Source organism: Lepus europaeus, chromosome 15 (assembly GCF_033115175.1).
Source record: "Lepus europaeus isolate LE1 chromosome 15, mLepTim1.pri, whole genome shotgun sequence".
Classification (NCBI taxonomy): domain Eukaryota; kingdom Metazoa; phylum Chordata; class Mammalia; order Lagomorpha; family Leporidae; genus Lepus; species Lepus europaeus.
This window is the reverse complement of record NC_084841.1, coordinates 77,637,879-77,653,889: the sequence shown is the minus strand read 5'-3', so window position 1 is coordinate 77,653,889 and position 16,011 is coordinate 77,637,879.

Here is a 16,011-nt window from a genome sequence, read left to right as displayed (position 1 = left end):
GCCAATCCTAAGCCAGGAGCCAGGAGCTTCGTCCGGGTCTCCCACACAGGTGCAGGGGCCCAAGCACTTGGAACACCCTCTACTGCTTTCCCAGGCCATAGCAGAGAGCTGGATCAGAAGTGGAGCAGCCAAGACTCACCCTGGTGCCTATATAGGATGCCGGCACTGCAGGCAGCAGCTTTACCCGCTGCACCACAGCGCCCACCCCTCCACAACGTAACTTCTTAAAAAGAAAGTGAACTGAAAGTTTGCGGGGGACCTACTTGAAACACAGCTCTAAACACTGACTTGAATGATTATAGACTAGATTGAATTTCAGTACAATCTAAATTACTCAGTGTTTTTACTTCAATGTTAGAAGCCATTTCATCTGAATGATTTTTTTAACAGCTGAAAAGGAATACAGAAACCTGAACTGAACCTTCAACCATTAAGAGCTGGTCAAAACCTGTCTCAAGAACACTCTGTTTCTAGTGTTTGCCCATGATTTTTATTCCAATATAAATAATTTATGATTTCTATTGCTCAGAAACCTCCTCAGACTTTCTTTTGCGCTACTCCAAAGGGATTAGCCTATCTCTCGACTGTTCTATGTCTGTAAGGAAAGGGTACAGGGAGGGAGAAATGGAGGAAGGGCAACATATTCCCTATGATGGTTAGGGGCTCAGAGAATCCAGAAACACATCCTTGGACCTCTTCCCACCTCCAGCAAAGAAGAAAACGGGAAAAGGAAAGAAGAGAAAAGAAAAGGAAAGCCATGTCCACGCTTTTTTTTTTTTTTTTTTTTTTGAGGTTTATCAATGACAGGTCCTCTGGAGACCCATTTAATGGATGGTGCTATGAAGTCTTCCAGAATAAAGGCTCGGTAACTTCCTCGAGGACCTATGCAGCAGCTAATGTCATCCGAAAGGGAAATTATTTTTTTTCTTGTTCATCCCTCTTATCATTTAGATAAACTCTTAAATTCTAATTTTTTTTTCAGTAACTAGAAAGAGGAACATTTCCCTGCTTTGCAGCCTTACCTACAGAAACTCTGAGGACATCACTCAAACTTTCAGTGGTATTTTTTGTTACACATGCACACGCCGCACACACACACACATCTTGTATGTAAAGAATATAGACTTTTTGCTTAGTATTTCTGCTTCACAGTTACAGATCACTGACAGCAGGAACAAGTCTTACCAAGATTTTTCGATAATGCAGCAATGTAGGTTTGGTCTTGCCTTTGGTTGGTAGGATGGCTAATGGTATGTGTCAGTTTGGTTGGGTCATGGTGCCCATATATTTGATTAAACATTAACCTGGATGTTTCTGTGGGGGTATTTTTAGATGAGACTGTCACATAAATCAGTGATCAGTGGATTTTGAATAAAAAAATTACCTTCCAACATGGGGTTGGGGGGGACTCGCACAATATGTCGAAGGCCTTAAAGACTGAATTCCCCCTGAGCAAGAAGGAATTCAGCCAGCAGATAACCTTTGCACTCCAGCCACGATTCTTCCCTCCATCTCCAACCTCCCAGCCTATCCTGCACATTTGGGATTGCTTGAGTCTCTACTATCATCTGAGCCAACTCCTTAAAACAGCTTTCTCTCTATGCACGCACACATTGGTGGTTGGTTCCATTTCTCTGGAGAACACTGGCTAATACAGTTGGGGACAGCCCAGCTGGCCTTGGTGACTCAGCAGGGGGGGATCCAGGAGGAGAAAGCTCCTGTCCCATTCTACTCCCTCTGTTTTCACCACGGACTAAACCCAGCTGGAAGCTTGTCGGTATAGCTCATCCAGCCTGCCTTCCCAGTAGGCAGAGTAGGGTGGAGAGAAGAGTGAGCCCGGAAGACCACAGAGAGTTAAACCCATCAAGGAAAGCTGGGAAATTATTACCATGAGATTGAGGATGGTGGCCCCCTGGAGAGGGGTGAGAAGGCCAATTGGAAAGGAACATAGGGGTGGGCTTATTTCCTTGATCTGGTGGGTATTCGTTTTATAATTATGCATTAAGCTATGCATTTATGTCTTTCGCCTTTTGTATATTTCATAATTCCAACGTTTCAAGTAAAAAACAATACTGAAGAAAACGAAGTTGTACAATACTTGCATCTAAAAGTCCCAATAATTGTCCAGGTGAACAAGTTTGTGGCATTTAAAAGATTGTTTAAAACATTAGAAGACATGTTATAGACAAATGCATAAGTCCTGACCAGCAAAACAATTAAATAATTCTGAACGAAACATACTATTTTTTTAGGAAAAAAAAAAGTTGCTTTTGGCAAGATTGGGAAGAAAGAATGCTAGCTACAGATTTGGATCTGTTTCTTTCTTTTCTTTTTTTTTTTTTTTTTTTTTTGACAGGCAGAGTGGACAGTGAGAGAGAGAGAGACAGAGAGAAAAATCTCCCTTTTTGCCATTGGTTCACCCTCCAAATGGCCGCTGCGGCCAGCAGCATCTCGCTGATCCGAAGCCAGGAGCCAGGTGCTTCTCCTGGTCTCCCATGCGGGTGCAGGGCCCAAGCACTTGGGCCATCCTCCACTGCCTTCCCGGGCCATAGCAGAGAGCTGGCCTGGAAGAGGGGCAACCGGGATAGAATCCGGCGCCCCAACCGGGAGTAGAACCCGGTGTGCCAGCGCCGCAAGGCGGGGGATTAGCCTGTTAAGCCACGGCACCGGCCAGATTTGGATCTGTTTCAATGCTAATAGCAAAGAGCAGGCCAGAGGCAAAGGGTGAAGACACAGAAGAACGGGGTAATGCGAACAGTGCAGTCCCTCCAGAGGGAGAAAGGCAGGCACACAGCCCCCCAGGGGACCACCCTCAAAAGAGATCAGGGGTTCTGAATGCGTTCTGGCTGTAGGAGGAGCAAAAGGACACATGTGGCTGCTCCCGTGCTTGTCAGCTTGGTCATGCAAAGCTTAGGGGAGGTCCCTTTGAACCTCTCTTTTTCACTGTGACCTAGAACATGAGACTTGTCTTTCCTAAATGGCCAGAACTGCTAATGAGAAAACTTTAGAAAACTGAGCAAAGTATAAACTGGCTTCACGCAAGTTGCTGCAGAAGTCTCAGGAAAACTCCACCAGGGCATCGTTCTAAGGCAAACTGTTCGTACACCCAAACCATGCTGGTGATCAAAACGCCCTGTCCCCAGAAGCTTCAGCCATGCATATTGAACAGGAAAGATAGTAACAGGCTTAATCGCTTCTTGGCCTTTTGGCGAAGCTCAAGTGCAGTAACGGGCTTCCCACGTGGAATTTTCTGCAGGGGGAAGGACATGTTGGCTGAAGGTCATGAGTTGTAGGTCCTTTGACAGTCGCCCTTCTCGTTACCAACGAGCAAACGGCCATTCTGATTTCCAAGGGGCCTCTTGTGCCCTGGGTTAGCACAAGCCTAGTCCCCTGCGTGGGCATCCCGACAAAATATGTTTCTGGACTCGCACAGCCAAGGAAGGAGCCTCGGAAAATGTGACGTAACTGAGGCAATGTCATTCCGAGGCCAGCCCGGCTGGTCTCTCCCTAGGACTTCTCTAACTTGGTTATTTAGAACAGCAACTCTATTCAGATCAATCTGACTCCCAGCAACAGACATCTAGGAGACCCCAGAGGAGACGGTTAGCAAAACAGTGTTGCGCTCACTCGTTGATGCAAGAGGACTGAGTGATTCCTGAGATCATAGTGAGCTAATGAAGCACACTGGCTGCAAATGCCTGCTAATTCTAGCGTCTGGCAGGCAGACTCCCTAAGAGTGTGCAATTTGGAGCCGCTCATGGGTAGAAGCCTAGCATCAGACTGTTCTGTTTTTAAGGCTACAGCCGGCTGGCACGAAAATGCCTGTTCGGAAACAAAAGCAAGCAAAGTCTGCTTTCTGGGGTGCATTGTGTTTTGCTTGTATTCTGTTATGCTTCCCTGCTTCTTGTCTGCTGCAAGTGGCACATTTCTGAGTTTTTCCTGCTTTTTGTTCAGTGATTATGCATTCACAGATGGGTTCGCAGGCTTCCCCCTTCAATTCCCAAGAGTTAGGCATAATTAATTATCAGCGAGCTAGAATTTTTCCCAATATGACAATCATCCCCACACCAATTACCAATTATTCTTGGGTCTCTTTTCATTCACCTACAAAAAAAAAAAAAAAAAAAAAGATAGTTGCTCAATAATCAGTTCAACTTCATGTCATTTCTCACCAGATTTCCCTAGAAGAGTTTTCTGGCCCTTCAGAGTTTTAATAAGTTTTCCTTACAATTTGTCAATTTCCACAGCAGTAAACCAAAGTATGTGAAAGAAAAAAAAAACACAGAATAAACCTGGCACAGCATTTCACTCTGCCGGTGGAAATGTGGTCCTTAGGTTTATATTAAGTCACTGAGGATGTCCGACGACTTAAAGGCAACGTTTGTCACTGAGGATGTCCGACGACTTAAAGGCAACGTTTGAGAGGGCTTCAAAGAACCTGGGTCTGCAGTGTGCAACCTGCATGGCCACTTGGGACAGAACTGCTGGAGGTGCCTGGGGAGAGTTCAGTGGAAATGCTTCCCGCAGGGATCGCGTCCGGTGCACTGCTGCTTGCACTTGCTATTTCCCTGACAAAGATCCGCCTGTCTTTCAGTGCAACTTGAGGTTGGCCTTGTCCTACCCTTGTCCTAAACCTGGGAGGCGCGTGTGATACCACAGCACCCTGAGAACGCTGAGCAGGCCCCTTCCTTGGCAGAGATGGCACTGGCTATGAGGGGAGCTGCGGCAGCCACAGGTTGGGAAGTGGCTGTGGATCTGGAGACATCATGGGGAGACGCTGGCAGCATAGTTGGGGAGGGGATCATTACTATCCAAGTCCAGGTGTTTTAATTTGAAGGCTAGAGTGGAGAGGATACCCACCAAAGACCATACTGAAGTCTCGACTTCGTACTTTCAATAAAGAATAGAGCTCTAAAGAGGAAAGTGAACAGCATCATCAGTAAGAATGGCCCCCGGAGATCACTGGGGCAGGTGACAAGCAGGAAAGCAGCAAAGTGAAAACAAGTCTTTAAGACAAGCAGGCGCCGGACCTGCCTCTGCTGGGTGATGGACGGTGCGGTCACCAAGGGTCCCAGCTCCCAGCTTCGAATGTAACAGCATCCACTGGGCTTTCCTCCGAGGACAAGATCTCCAAGAAAATTTCAATCAGTGCTCATTCTAAAGCAGAATTTTACACTGCAGAGGGGATGATACATTTGGGAGCGAAAAGGGAAAATCGGGTTGAGAAAAATCAGGATCAGAAGTATGGTGGGAGGTGGAAGAGGCTCGTGGTAGTGTTTGGAGAACACTTCAAACCACACTTGGGAAGTAGCCGGTAGACAGCCACAGCAGAGATCCAAGCACCTCAAACTCACAAGGAAAAGGAGTGAAGATGGGGGTGGATGCAGGAGTCTTAGCAAGAATTTACCATCGAAAATGACACAACTTTGAGTACAATGAAAACAACATCCGAGGAGGGGTTTGTGGCACAGCGAGTTAAGCCACACTTGGGATACCCACCTCCCGTACTGGGGTGCCTGGGACTGAGACTTGCCTCCATCTCTGCTTCTGAACCCGGTTCCTGCTAATGCACCTGAGAGGCAGCAAATGATGGCTCAAGTATTGAGTCCCTGCCATCCATGTGGAAGACTAGGATGGCGTCCCTAGCTCTTGCCCTCAGCCTGACCCAGCAGTGGCTGTTGTGGGCAGCTGGGGAGCGAACCAGCAGATGGAAGATCTTTCTTTGTCTTTTCCTCTCTGTCACTTTCAAATAATTCATATTTCAAGTAAATAAAAATTAGTAAACATAAAAGAGGCAGATTATAGTAAGATTGCATTGAAAAAAAATCTATTTTTAATATATAAGAATTCTTCAAAAAGACAGTGTATCTGTATAGTAGCCTCTAAATCTAACAACCCATATTTTCATATGGCTCCAAATACAAAACTTCACAAAAATATTGCACATAAGTGAATGACACGCAATCAATGGTACTTGATATTGACACTAGTATTCATACACACTCCTGGGGGCGGCATTTTGTCAAGTCCAAATCATCTTACAGTACCTCAAGGACTAAACAACAGAGCAAGCGTAGTCAAGGCCAAACAACCAGATTGCTTTCAAGTTCAACCCTTTGAAAAATGCTGGCAGAAACACGGAGTTCTGATTCAAGGGAACATATGTTCTAGGGCTTTTAAGTAACATCTTAATTGGAAAACAGAAAAGTTGTTTGAAAACCACAGAGCACAGTGATAGAGGTGGGTGGATAACAGACATATGAATAGATCAAGACACAAACATGCTAGACGTTTTCTGAGAGTGCTTCAGGTAGTTGGATTTTGCATGTACATAACATTGTGTTGTTCTCGATTTAGTGTCTCCAAACACAAGTGATGATCTCGCAGCCTTGCAATTTTGGAAGAAATCCACAATTTAGGGGGGAAAAAAACAACAACTGTAGTCTACTGCTCTGAGAACACTCACCCATTAATAAAGTCAACTTTCCTTAGGAGTGACTGAACTCTGTGGAGTGTGTGTACTGGCTTGTTGTAGGGGAAAAGGAGTCACAAGCCAGTCATTGAATAAGACACTTGAGAGCTAAAAACAAGAAACAAACAACAACAACAACAACAGAAACTACAGAAAAAATTTAAAAAAGAAGGAAAGCTAATCTTGAATTTTATGATCTCTGTGTAAATTCTCAAATGCTGTTTCTCATCAGATTCTTTAAGACAGTCCCAACCCACTTTCCACACAGCCGATTTCTAGACAAGTAGATCTGCAGTTGATCTGTGTGGCCTTTCCCCCTCTGCTTCTCACTTCCTGCCTGGCCTGTCTCTGCCCAGGGGCCAGCCCTCGTGCCCTGTTCTGCTTCCTGGCAGCCCTGGTTTCACTATGCTGTCTTTCCTTCCTTGCCCTTCAGGGCACTAACCAAGGCACCAGTTGGTAGTCTCCAAATCTTTTTAATTAAAAAAAAATTTCCATTTTATTTGAAAGACTAGGAGAAAGAGAAAGAGGGAGAGAGAGAAAGATCTTTCATCCATTGGTTCACTCCTTAAATGCTGTAACAGCCAAGTTTGGGCCAGGTCAAAGTCAGGAGCCAGGAAATCAATCTGTTTCCCATGTGGGTGGAAAAGACCCATGTATTTGAGCCATTATCCAACATCTTCCAAGATGCATGTGGACAGGAAGCTGGATCAGAAGTGGAGCCAGAACTTGAACCAGGTGCTCCAAAGTGGAATGTAGATATCCCAAACAACTCCTAACTGTCTCACCAAATGTCCATCCCTCCAAACTTTTTTGACTGTGTACCTTATCAGAAAGAATTCTGATGGCCGGCGCCGTGGCTCAACAGGCTAATCCTCTGCCTTGCGGCGCCGGCACACCGGGTTCTAGTCCCGGTCTGGGCACCGATCCTGTCCCGGTTGCCCCTCTTCCAGGCCAGCTCTCTGCTGTGGCCAGGGAGTGCAGTGGAGGATGGCCCAAGTCCTTGGGCTCTGCACCCCATGGGAGACCAGGAGAAGCACCTGGCTCCTGCCATCGGAACAGCGCGGTGCGCCGGCCGCAGCGCGCTACCGCGGTGGCCATTGGAGGGTGAACCAACGGCAAAAGGAAGACCTTTCTCTCTGTCTCTCTCTCACTGTCCACTCTGCCTGTCAAAAAAAAAAAAAAAAAAAAAGAATTCTGAGCATACTCCCAGGAGCTTTATAAATTACATGTGCAAGTTACCTTGTTAATACAGTGTGAGTACAATAAAAATACCGAAGTAGAAAAATTTCCAGTGGATGAGATGATTACACGTCATTTAAAATAATTTAAAAGGTATTAGTAACAACACAAAAACATTTTTTCTAAAATATTGCTAATGCAGCTTTTAGAGAGAACAATGACTGGATATGCCTCATTGTGTTTTAAATCTTGGTTTATCTTTTGAGATCCAGCACTGCAGATGGCTTTATGTTCAATTTAAAGGTTCTCTGAACAGAACTCACAAAGGCATGGGACTATCTTTGGCAAAGCTGCTTCCTAAGCTGAATTACGAAATCACCATACTTATCTTTTAACCCCATCACTCTCTGTGCAAAAGTCTTGGTTGAAATCTGGTGAATACATTTTCATCTTGCCTAATGTTAATTTGTTTGTTCATGAAAACGAATCAGAAGGTGTGCATTTTTGTATTTTCAGCACATGGCTTCAAAACCCTCGGAAATTGTATTTGGAAAATGCCTAAGTTGAATTAGAAAATTCTGTGAGATATAAGAGTTCTTGTAGGCCACATGCATTGCTTTACATCAATATACATACATACCTACATACATATATATATAAAATGAGGAAAATATTTGGAAACACCACAGTGGGTAAAGGCCCATGCCCTGGGGCTGACCATGAGTTGCAATCCCAGCTTTTCTGCTCATTACTTGGATTGCTGCGGGCGAATTACCTAACCTCTCACATTTTAGACAGGAAGCCCAAGGGCTGGGGTGGGGGGCAGACTTGCTCCTGTTGTAACAACCTTCCCATGAGAACTACCTTGATCCCTTCCAAAGAGTTCCCATTGATCTCTAACTCTCCAAGGTCCCACCATCTCAATGTCGTCACACTGGAGGATCAAGTTTCCAACACATGAACCTTGGGCAGAAAACCACATCCAAACCATAGCACCGGCACATAAAGAGGACACTTCAAAAAGTTGGTGGAAAAAATGGGATTAAAAGGTAAATTGATTTTTGTAACGAAGTTTTTGAAATCCATGCTTATGAGGAGTCTTCAAAAATTTCAAGGGAATGCATATTTTAAAAAGCTATGCATAGGCCAGTGCCATGGCTCACTTGGCTAACCCTCCGCCTGCAGTGCCGGCACCCTGGGTTCTAGTCCCGGTTGGGGCACCAGTTCTAGTCCCAGTTGCTCCTTTTCTAGTCCAGCTCTCTGCTGTGGCCTGGGAAGGCAGTGGAGGATGGCCCAAGTGCTTGGGTCCCTGCACCCACATGGGAGACCAGGAGGAAGCACCCAGCTCCTGGCTTCGGATTGGCGCAGCGCCGGCCATCGTGGCCATTAGGGGAGTGAACCAATGGAAGGAAGACCTTTCTCTCTCTCTCTCTCTCTCTCTCTGTCACTGTCTATAACTCTCTCTCTCTCTCTCTCTGTATCTCTCTCTCACTGTCTAACTCTGCCTGGCAAAAAATTTTAAAAAAAAAGTTAAGCATGGATTTCTTTTGCACTATAGTAAACTTATGTATTAACTCAATTTCCCATGAAGTTTTTGAAGTTCTCTTGTATTTGAGAATATAGAAAACTATGGGGAGAATTTTTAAAAGTTATTTATTTATTTGAAATGCAGAAAGAGAGAGAGAGAGAAAAGGTGAGAGAGAAGATCTACTATCCACTGGTTCACTTTCCAAATGCCCCCAACAACAGGGCTGGTCCAGGCCAAAGCCAGAAACCAGGAATTTCATCCATGTCTCCCACATGGGTGTCAGGAACCCAAGTACTTACATCATCATCTGCTGCCTCCCAGGCAAATTAGCAGGAAGCTGGAGGTGGGGCTCAATTGCAGGCGCTCTGATACGCTATTTGGGGGTCCTAAGTGGTGTAACGTGGTGTGCCACGACCCCCAGCCCTATGAGAATTCCCTTGATCTGCTGTTGGAAGTGTCATGGGTAGCCGGGCGCGGTGGCGCGTGCCTGTAGTCCTAGCTACTCGAGAGGCTGAGACCGGAGGATCGCTTGAGTCCAGGAGTTCTGGGCTGTTGTGTGCTATGCCGATCGGGTGTCCACACTAAGTTCGGTATCAATATGGTGACCTCCCGGGAGCGGAGGACCACCAGGTTGCCTAAGGAGGCGTGAACTGGCCCAGGTCGGAAACGGAGCAGGTCAAAACTCCCGTGCTGATCAGTGTCATGGGTGGAAACTTCCTTGAAATCAGAAGGCTATGATCTACCAAAGTGGTACCAACACATCCCCTAAGACCTAGCATTGCCATAAACAGACTGTATTTTAAAGCAACAGGCACTCCAGCTGCTTTGTTTACAGTGGGCAAAGCTCACATGTTCGCCAATAATGGAATGGATAAATAGTCACATGTATTTCCACTGGATGCTGCTCTGCAGAGACAAGGCATGAGAGGAACAAAGCACAGCTGTATCAACATGGTAGTCTCACAAATGATGGTGAGCAAAACAATCAAGGCACAAAACAGTGCCCGTGTCCACCACTGGCAAAAGTCAAAAAGAAGAAAAAGCAAAATGTTCACTGAGATGCACAAATAGGGAGGAACGCTATGGGAAAAAAATAACAAGCAATCATCATGAAAGTCAAGTCTTACTATCATCTCTGAGGAAAAGAAAAAGACGGCTCTCGCTGAAGGGGGGGGGGCATTATGTATGTGCGTGCATGTGCCCAAATGCATGTATGTGCTTTTGTATGTATGTATGTATGTGTGTGTGCACATCCATATGCCCTTTCAGGAACATTATTCATATTCTGTTTTTTTTTTTAATTTATTTATTTGAAAGGCATAGTTACAGAGAGACAGAGACAGGGTCAGAAACAGAGAGATCTTCCACCCCTGGTTCACTCCCTAGAGGGCTGCAATGGCCAGGGCTGGTCCAGGCTGGGTCTCCCACATGGCTGCACAGGACCAAGTACTTGGGCCATCTTCTGCTGATCTCGTGCATTAGTGGGAAGCTGGATTGTAAGTGGAGCAGCTGGCACATGAACTGGTGCCCATGTGGAAGGCCAGTATCACAGGCAGCGGCTTCACCTGCTATGCCACCCTGAGGGCTCCATGCTCGACTTTTTTGACCTGGGAGATTTTACGAATGTTGATTTTATAATGATTAAGTTTTATGCGTTAATTTTATGTACTTTTCTCTATGCCTTACATTTCACAAAGAAAAAATATTAAAATGGCTATATAAAGTCTCATTTCCACAAGATTAACCACACTGGCAACATCCATATGTGGCTCCCGCTCCTGGCTAGAATAGCTACCATGGATGAATTTCCTGTGGTTTCTCTTACTGTAACCTTAGCTTGGAATCTTTCCTTACTTTCAAAAATAATTTTTAGTCAAAACAACCTAGCCACTTACACTTACAGAAGCTTTGCCTCAAACATGTACATTTTTTATCTTCCAAAAAAAAAAAAAAGTCAATTCTAGTTTACGGTATTGTGGGGAGATGCAAAGAGAACAGTTATCTTCTCCATAAAAGTTTTCCTTTAGTGGCTCGCAAAAGTCATTCCAAAATGCACTTCATGACTGAAACACAATCTAGCAAATACCGCACCGAAACAGATGGATCAGACACCGTACAGTGGAACATATTAAAAACATCTGCACTTGCAGTCCAAGCTCACAGCAAGCTTCCCACATCATGTAACTTGTTTCAGCGCTCTGGGTGTTCGGCAGAGCTCCGGGTGCCTGTTCTCAAGGTATTTGCTGACAAAGAGATGCAGCTGTTTTGCTCCATGGGCATCCCCGTGTATCACTGCAGACATTTCTATCTTGGCTGGAAGAAAAACCATTTCCCCAGTGATGTGTTGCTTTTTGAATTTCATTTTTCAGGAAATTCAGAAGAGGCTCTTCATCGTTTCTTATTGGTGATGTCAGAGCACCGACTGGAAGAGTTCAATTCTTATACTTGCTTGAGCTATTCTTGAGCTTGGAAGTTTAGTTTTTAAATGGTTTGTGAACTGTGATCAGCTCACAATATCATTATTAACTGAAATGTACTTAGGGTAAAGTCAGTGTTAGCCAAAGTAGATGTAAATTCATTGTGAAAATTAGGTTTTGGAGCTGGCATGTGCCATAGTAGGTTAAGCCACTGCGTGGGATGCCTACATCCCGTATCAGAGTGCCTGGTTCAAGTCCTGGCCACTCCATGCTTCCTATCCAGCTTCTTGCTAATGTGCGTGGGAGGCAGCCGATGATGGTCCAAGTACTCGGGCTCCTGACACTCACACTGGAGACTGGATGGATCTCTGGGCTCCTGGCTTTGTCCTGGCCTAGAACTGGCTGTTGTTGCCATTTGGGGAGTGATCCAGTGGATGAAAGATCTCGCTTGCTTGCTCTGTATCTCCCTCACTCTCTGTCACTTTGCCTTTCAAATAAATAAATGATTAAAAAAAAAAACACACAACAGGATTCTTCATCATAAAGCACTATGGTCATCTGCTTGGTCATTAGTCTTTCACCTTGCAAATGTGGCTCATAAGGAATGCCAGAAATATTACCTTGGCCAGTGAAGCTTGTTTATTTGTGCAATTTTGCACTATCTCCATGGGCTCACACATGAACCATCTACTTAAGGATCTTCCATAAAACCTCCTTAGTGGGATACAGGTGCTGCAACAAGTGGCAATATGTTGCAAGCACATGAAAGAAAGGGCCTCCACTAGGCTGCCTGCTCCTGCCCTTCTTCCCTGCACACACACTGTGCACCTGCCCATTTACAGGTCACCTAGGGCTGCCAGTGCCAAGCCCCACAGTAAATGTTAGCAAAACTTAATCCCTCCCACAAATTTTTTTTCACTCTAAAAGATTTATTTATTTTGAAATCCAGAGCTACAGAGAGAGACACAAACACACACAGAGAGGCCTTCTGCCTTCTGATTCACTCCGCAGATTGGTGCAACAGCCAGGGCTGGGCCAGGCAGAAACCAGGAGCCAGGAGCTCCATCCAGGTCTCCCACATGGGTGCAGGGGCCCAAGCATTTGCGCCATCCTCTGCTGCTTTCCCAGGTGCATTAGCAGGGAGCTGGATTGGAAGTGGAGCAGTTGGATTCCAACCAGCACCCACAACACTGGCCTCCTCTACCTTTTTTGTTAGTAATGATAAAATTTTGTAAATAAAACGTCAAGAACCTTACTCCAAATCTCAGTTATCTTTTGCAGCCCACTGTCACCAGCTCGGTCGCCTCCTGGGGCAGACCTGGAGATTGTGGAAGCTCCCAGAACCCAGCTGAAAAAGTCTGGAGCCAGGGCTGGCTCTCGGTGGGGGGGGGGGGGAGGGGGGGGCGCGGCATGCGGCTTCCTCTTCTACTCATTAAGGGAGCTGCTTGTTTTTCTGGGGGGCTGGGATTCATGATCCTGAGGTCACTGAGTCCCCTCACCTGCCCCTGACTCTGCATCTTATGGACGGATGGAAGAGAACTTCTAACAAAGTGAATCTGAAATGGTGGCATTTCAGCTGCTAACATAGGGGGAAAAATATGTGGTTTGGCCTGGCAGCCCTTCCTATGTTCCCCAGTGACCTTGAGATTGGAGGACATGTGATAATCCTATGTGTTACAATTCTGTGACAGCTTGTCCTGGTGGAAGTAATGGCTTTTTTTTTTTTTTTTTTTAAACGATGCTCATAGGAGGGTGCAAGGGAGGAAGGGGAGGGAGGGAGAAAGGGAGTATCATTATATTCATGGAATTGTATCTATTAAAAATGAATTAATTTGGGGGCTGGCACTGTGGTGTAGCAGGTAAAGCCGCCACCTGCAGTGCCAGCATCCCATAGGGGCGCCTGTTCGAGTCTCTGCTCCACTTCCGATCCAGCAGTAGAAGACAGCCCAAGTGCTTGGGCTCCTGCACCGGGGTCGGGGACCTGGAAGAAGCTCCTGGCTTCAGATCGGCTCAGCCTTGGCCGTTGTGGCCATTTGGGGAGTGAACCAGCGAATGAAAGATCCCCCCCCACCCCGCCTCTCCTCCTCTCTCTGTGTAACTCTTTAAAAAAAATAAATGAGGTTTTTTTTTTTTTTTTTTTTTTGGCCCAAGTCCTTGGACCCCTGCACCCACAAGGAAGACCTGGAAGAAGCTCCTGGCTCCTGGCTATGGATTGGTGCAGCTCCAGCCATTTTGGTCATTTGGGGGAGTGAATTAGCTGATGGAAAACCTTTCTCTGTCTCTAACGCTGCCTTTCACATAAATAAATAAATCTTTAAAAGTATTTTAAAAATTAAATTAAAAAAAACTGCTAAGAAGGAAAACTACACATGCATATCAATAAAAATTTGAAATGAAAGGGAACTATTTTAAAGAGGGGCCTTAGGAGAGTTATGGAACGTTATCTTGTTGAGATCAGGGAGTGGGCGGGCCCTCTGTGATGTTCTACCAGCCGAGACAGGGAGCTCTGAGCTGCTGCAGGAACTGACCTCAAAACGTCTGGCCTCCCTTAAGAGGCATCCATTTCTCTCTCCTCTCACAGCACGCGACACGCTGCGAGGCTGCTCGGGGCACTGCAGTGCCCCGATCTTCAAAGACAAGGCTTCCGAGTGGACCTGGCTGCCTGAGGATTCCGAGGGCAGAGGACTCAGGCCTGCTTTTAACGGCTCGGCTGGGATCGGGTTCCACTGCGGACAGCTAATCAAGGAGCCCTATCTATATGCAAATAGTGTGGGGAAAGTGCTTGAAGTACCTTGGAAGAGAAAATGGATTAGGTGAGCTTTCTAATCAGGCTGTGCCAGAGAGAAGAAGGGAGAGGCTGCACCAGGGTCGCTCGGGCTGCAACTGGAGTAGCCCCATCTTTGGAGGAGACGCCACCACTCTTCCTCTGCCTGCCTTCACCTCTTGCAGCTCCCTGAACAAGCCTTGACCTTCCAGAACCTCTCCATAGCTTCGCACTTGCCCTGAAAGTGAAGTCTGTCCACTTCTTTTCAAGGCTCCTGCCCCCAAATCCAGCAGGCTCTCCCTCATCTTCTAAGGCCTGAGACAGCGTTTACTTGCTCTGTGAACTTGTCTCTGAGGACATAGATTCCCTGACCTTTATGTCTGCACTGTGTTATACCTCCAGTGCTGAACACATTCACCTGCTTCAGAATCACAGAACCAGGGTATTTTTGAAAGGACTGGGTGTGCTGGTGCACCCATCTAGTGCCCATTAATGGGCCCAGATTCTCAAGGACACGGTCTTTGACTTCTGGATCTTCATATCTAACCCAGGAAAACAATGGGCGTTCTCTCCTTTCCCAGCCCTTCTAAGTTGTCACACATCTGGTGACTTTTTTGTTTGCTGGCTTTGTGTGTGTGTAGTAAAAAACAAAACAAAACAAAAAAACAGTAGCAGATCTTTGCAACGTTTTCATCTTGCAAAACTGAAACTCTACATGCATCAAACAACTCCCCCCACCACACACACACACACCTCCCCCGCCCCTGGCAAACCTTCTACTTTCTGTTTTCTGAGAGTCTGACCACACTGGATGCCTCCTCTCAAGGGAGTCAGGCAGTGTGTCAGCTGTCTGTGCGTGACTGGCGCATTTCACATCACAGAGTGTTCTCTCCCGTGTTGTACCACACGGCAGGCTTGCTTTTAAAGACGGCTTACTCCTCCACTGAATGCAGACCCCACACTATTCTCCACCCCCGCACCCACCCCCAGTGCCTGTTTTGGACCTGTGGGTTAGGGAGGGGACAAAGGAGAAAACAACCCACTTCCTCCTGCCTCAAGAGAAAAGGTGATCCGGTAAGCCTGTCAGGTTCGTGACAGCTGAGGCCCTAGCGACTACACAAGAAATCACACCACGTGCAAGAGGAAATTGGATTAAAAAAATCAGGGAACACAGGGAGAATGCCTCTAGGACCCCCTAGCTGAGCGTGAGAAACCATCATCACACTATCCTCAACGGAACAGTGGGGACCCCCTCCCCCAGGAAAAGCCGGGGGACTCCCACGGGCCTGTTACCTTGGTCCGAGGCACTGCCCCACGCAGTACGTCCTGTTTCAAACCTCAGAGCACAGCCCGGAGGGTACAGTGAGCGCACGGAGCATCCTACCAGCACAGGCAGCCTGCGAGGACCGTCCCGTCCGGGCGGGCGCTGGGCTCTGGCTCTCCCAGGCAGCCGCAGGCCCCTGGATCAGGTGCGTTCTCACCTGCGACTCTCCCCTCTCCCTGCACGCCCACGGTCGTTGTTTGGACAGGGGTTCAGCGGAGCCACCACGGGTGCCTGGGAAACTCCCCAGCCCCGCAGCCCCGCCCGCGCAACTGCCTTTCAGAAAACGACCAGCACTTCAAATCCCAGTTTGTGGAGGGGGAGCTCCAA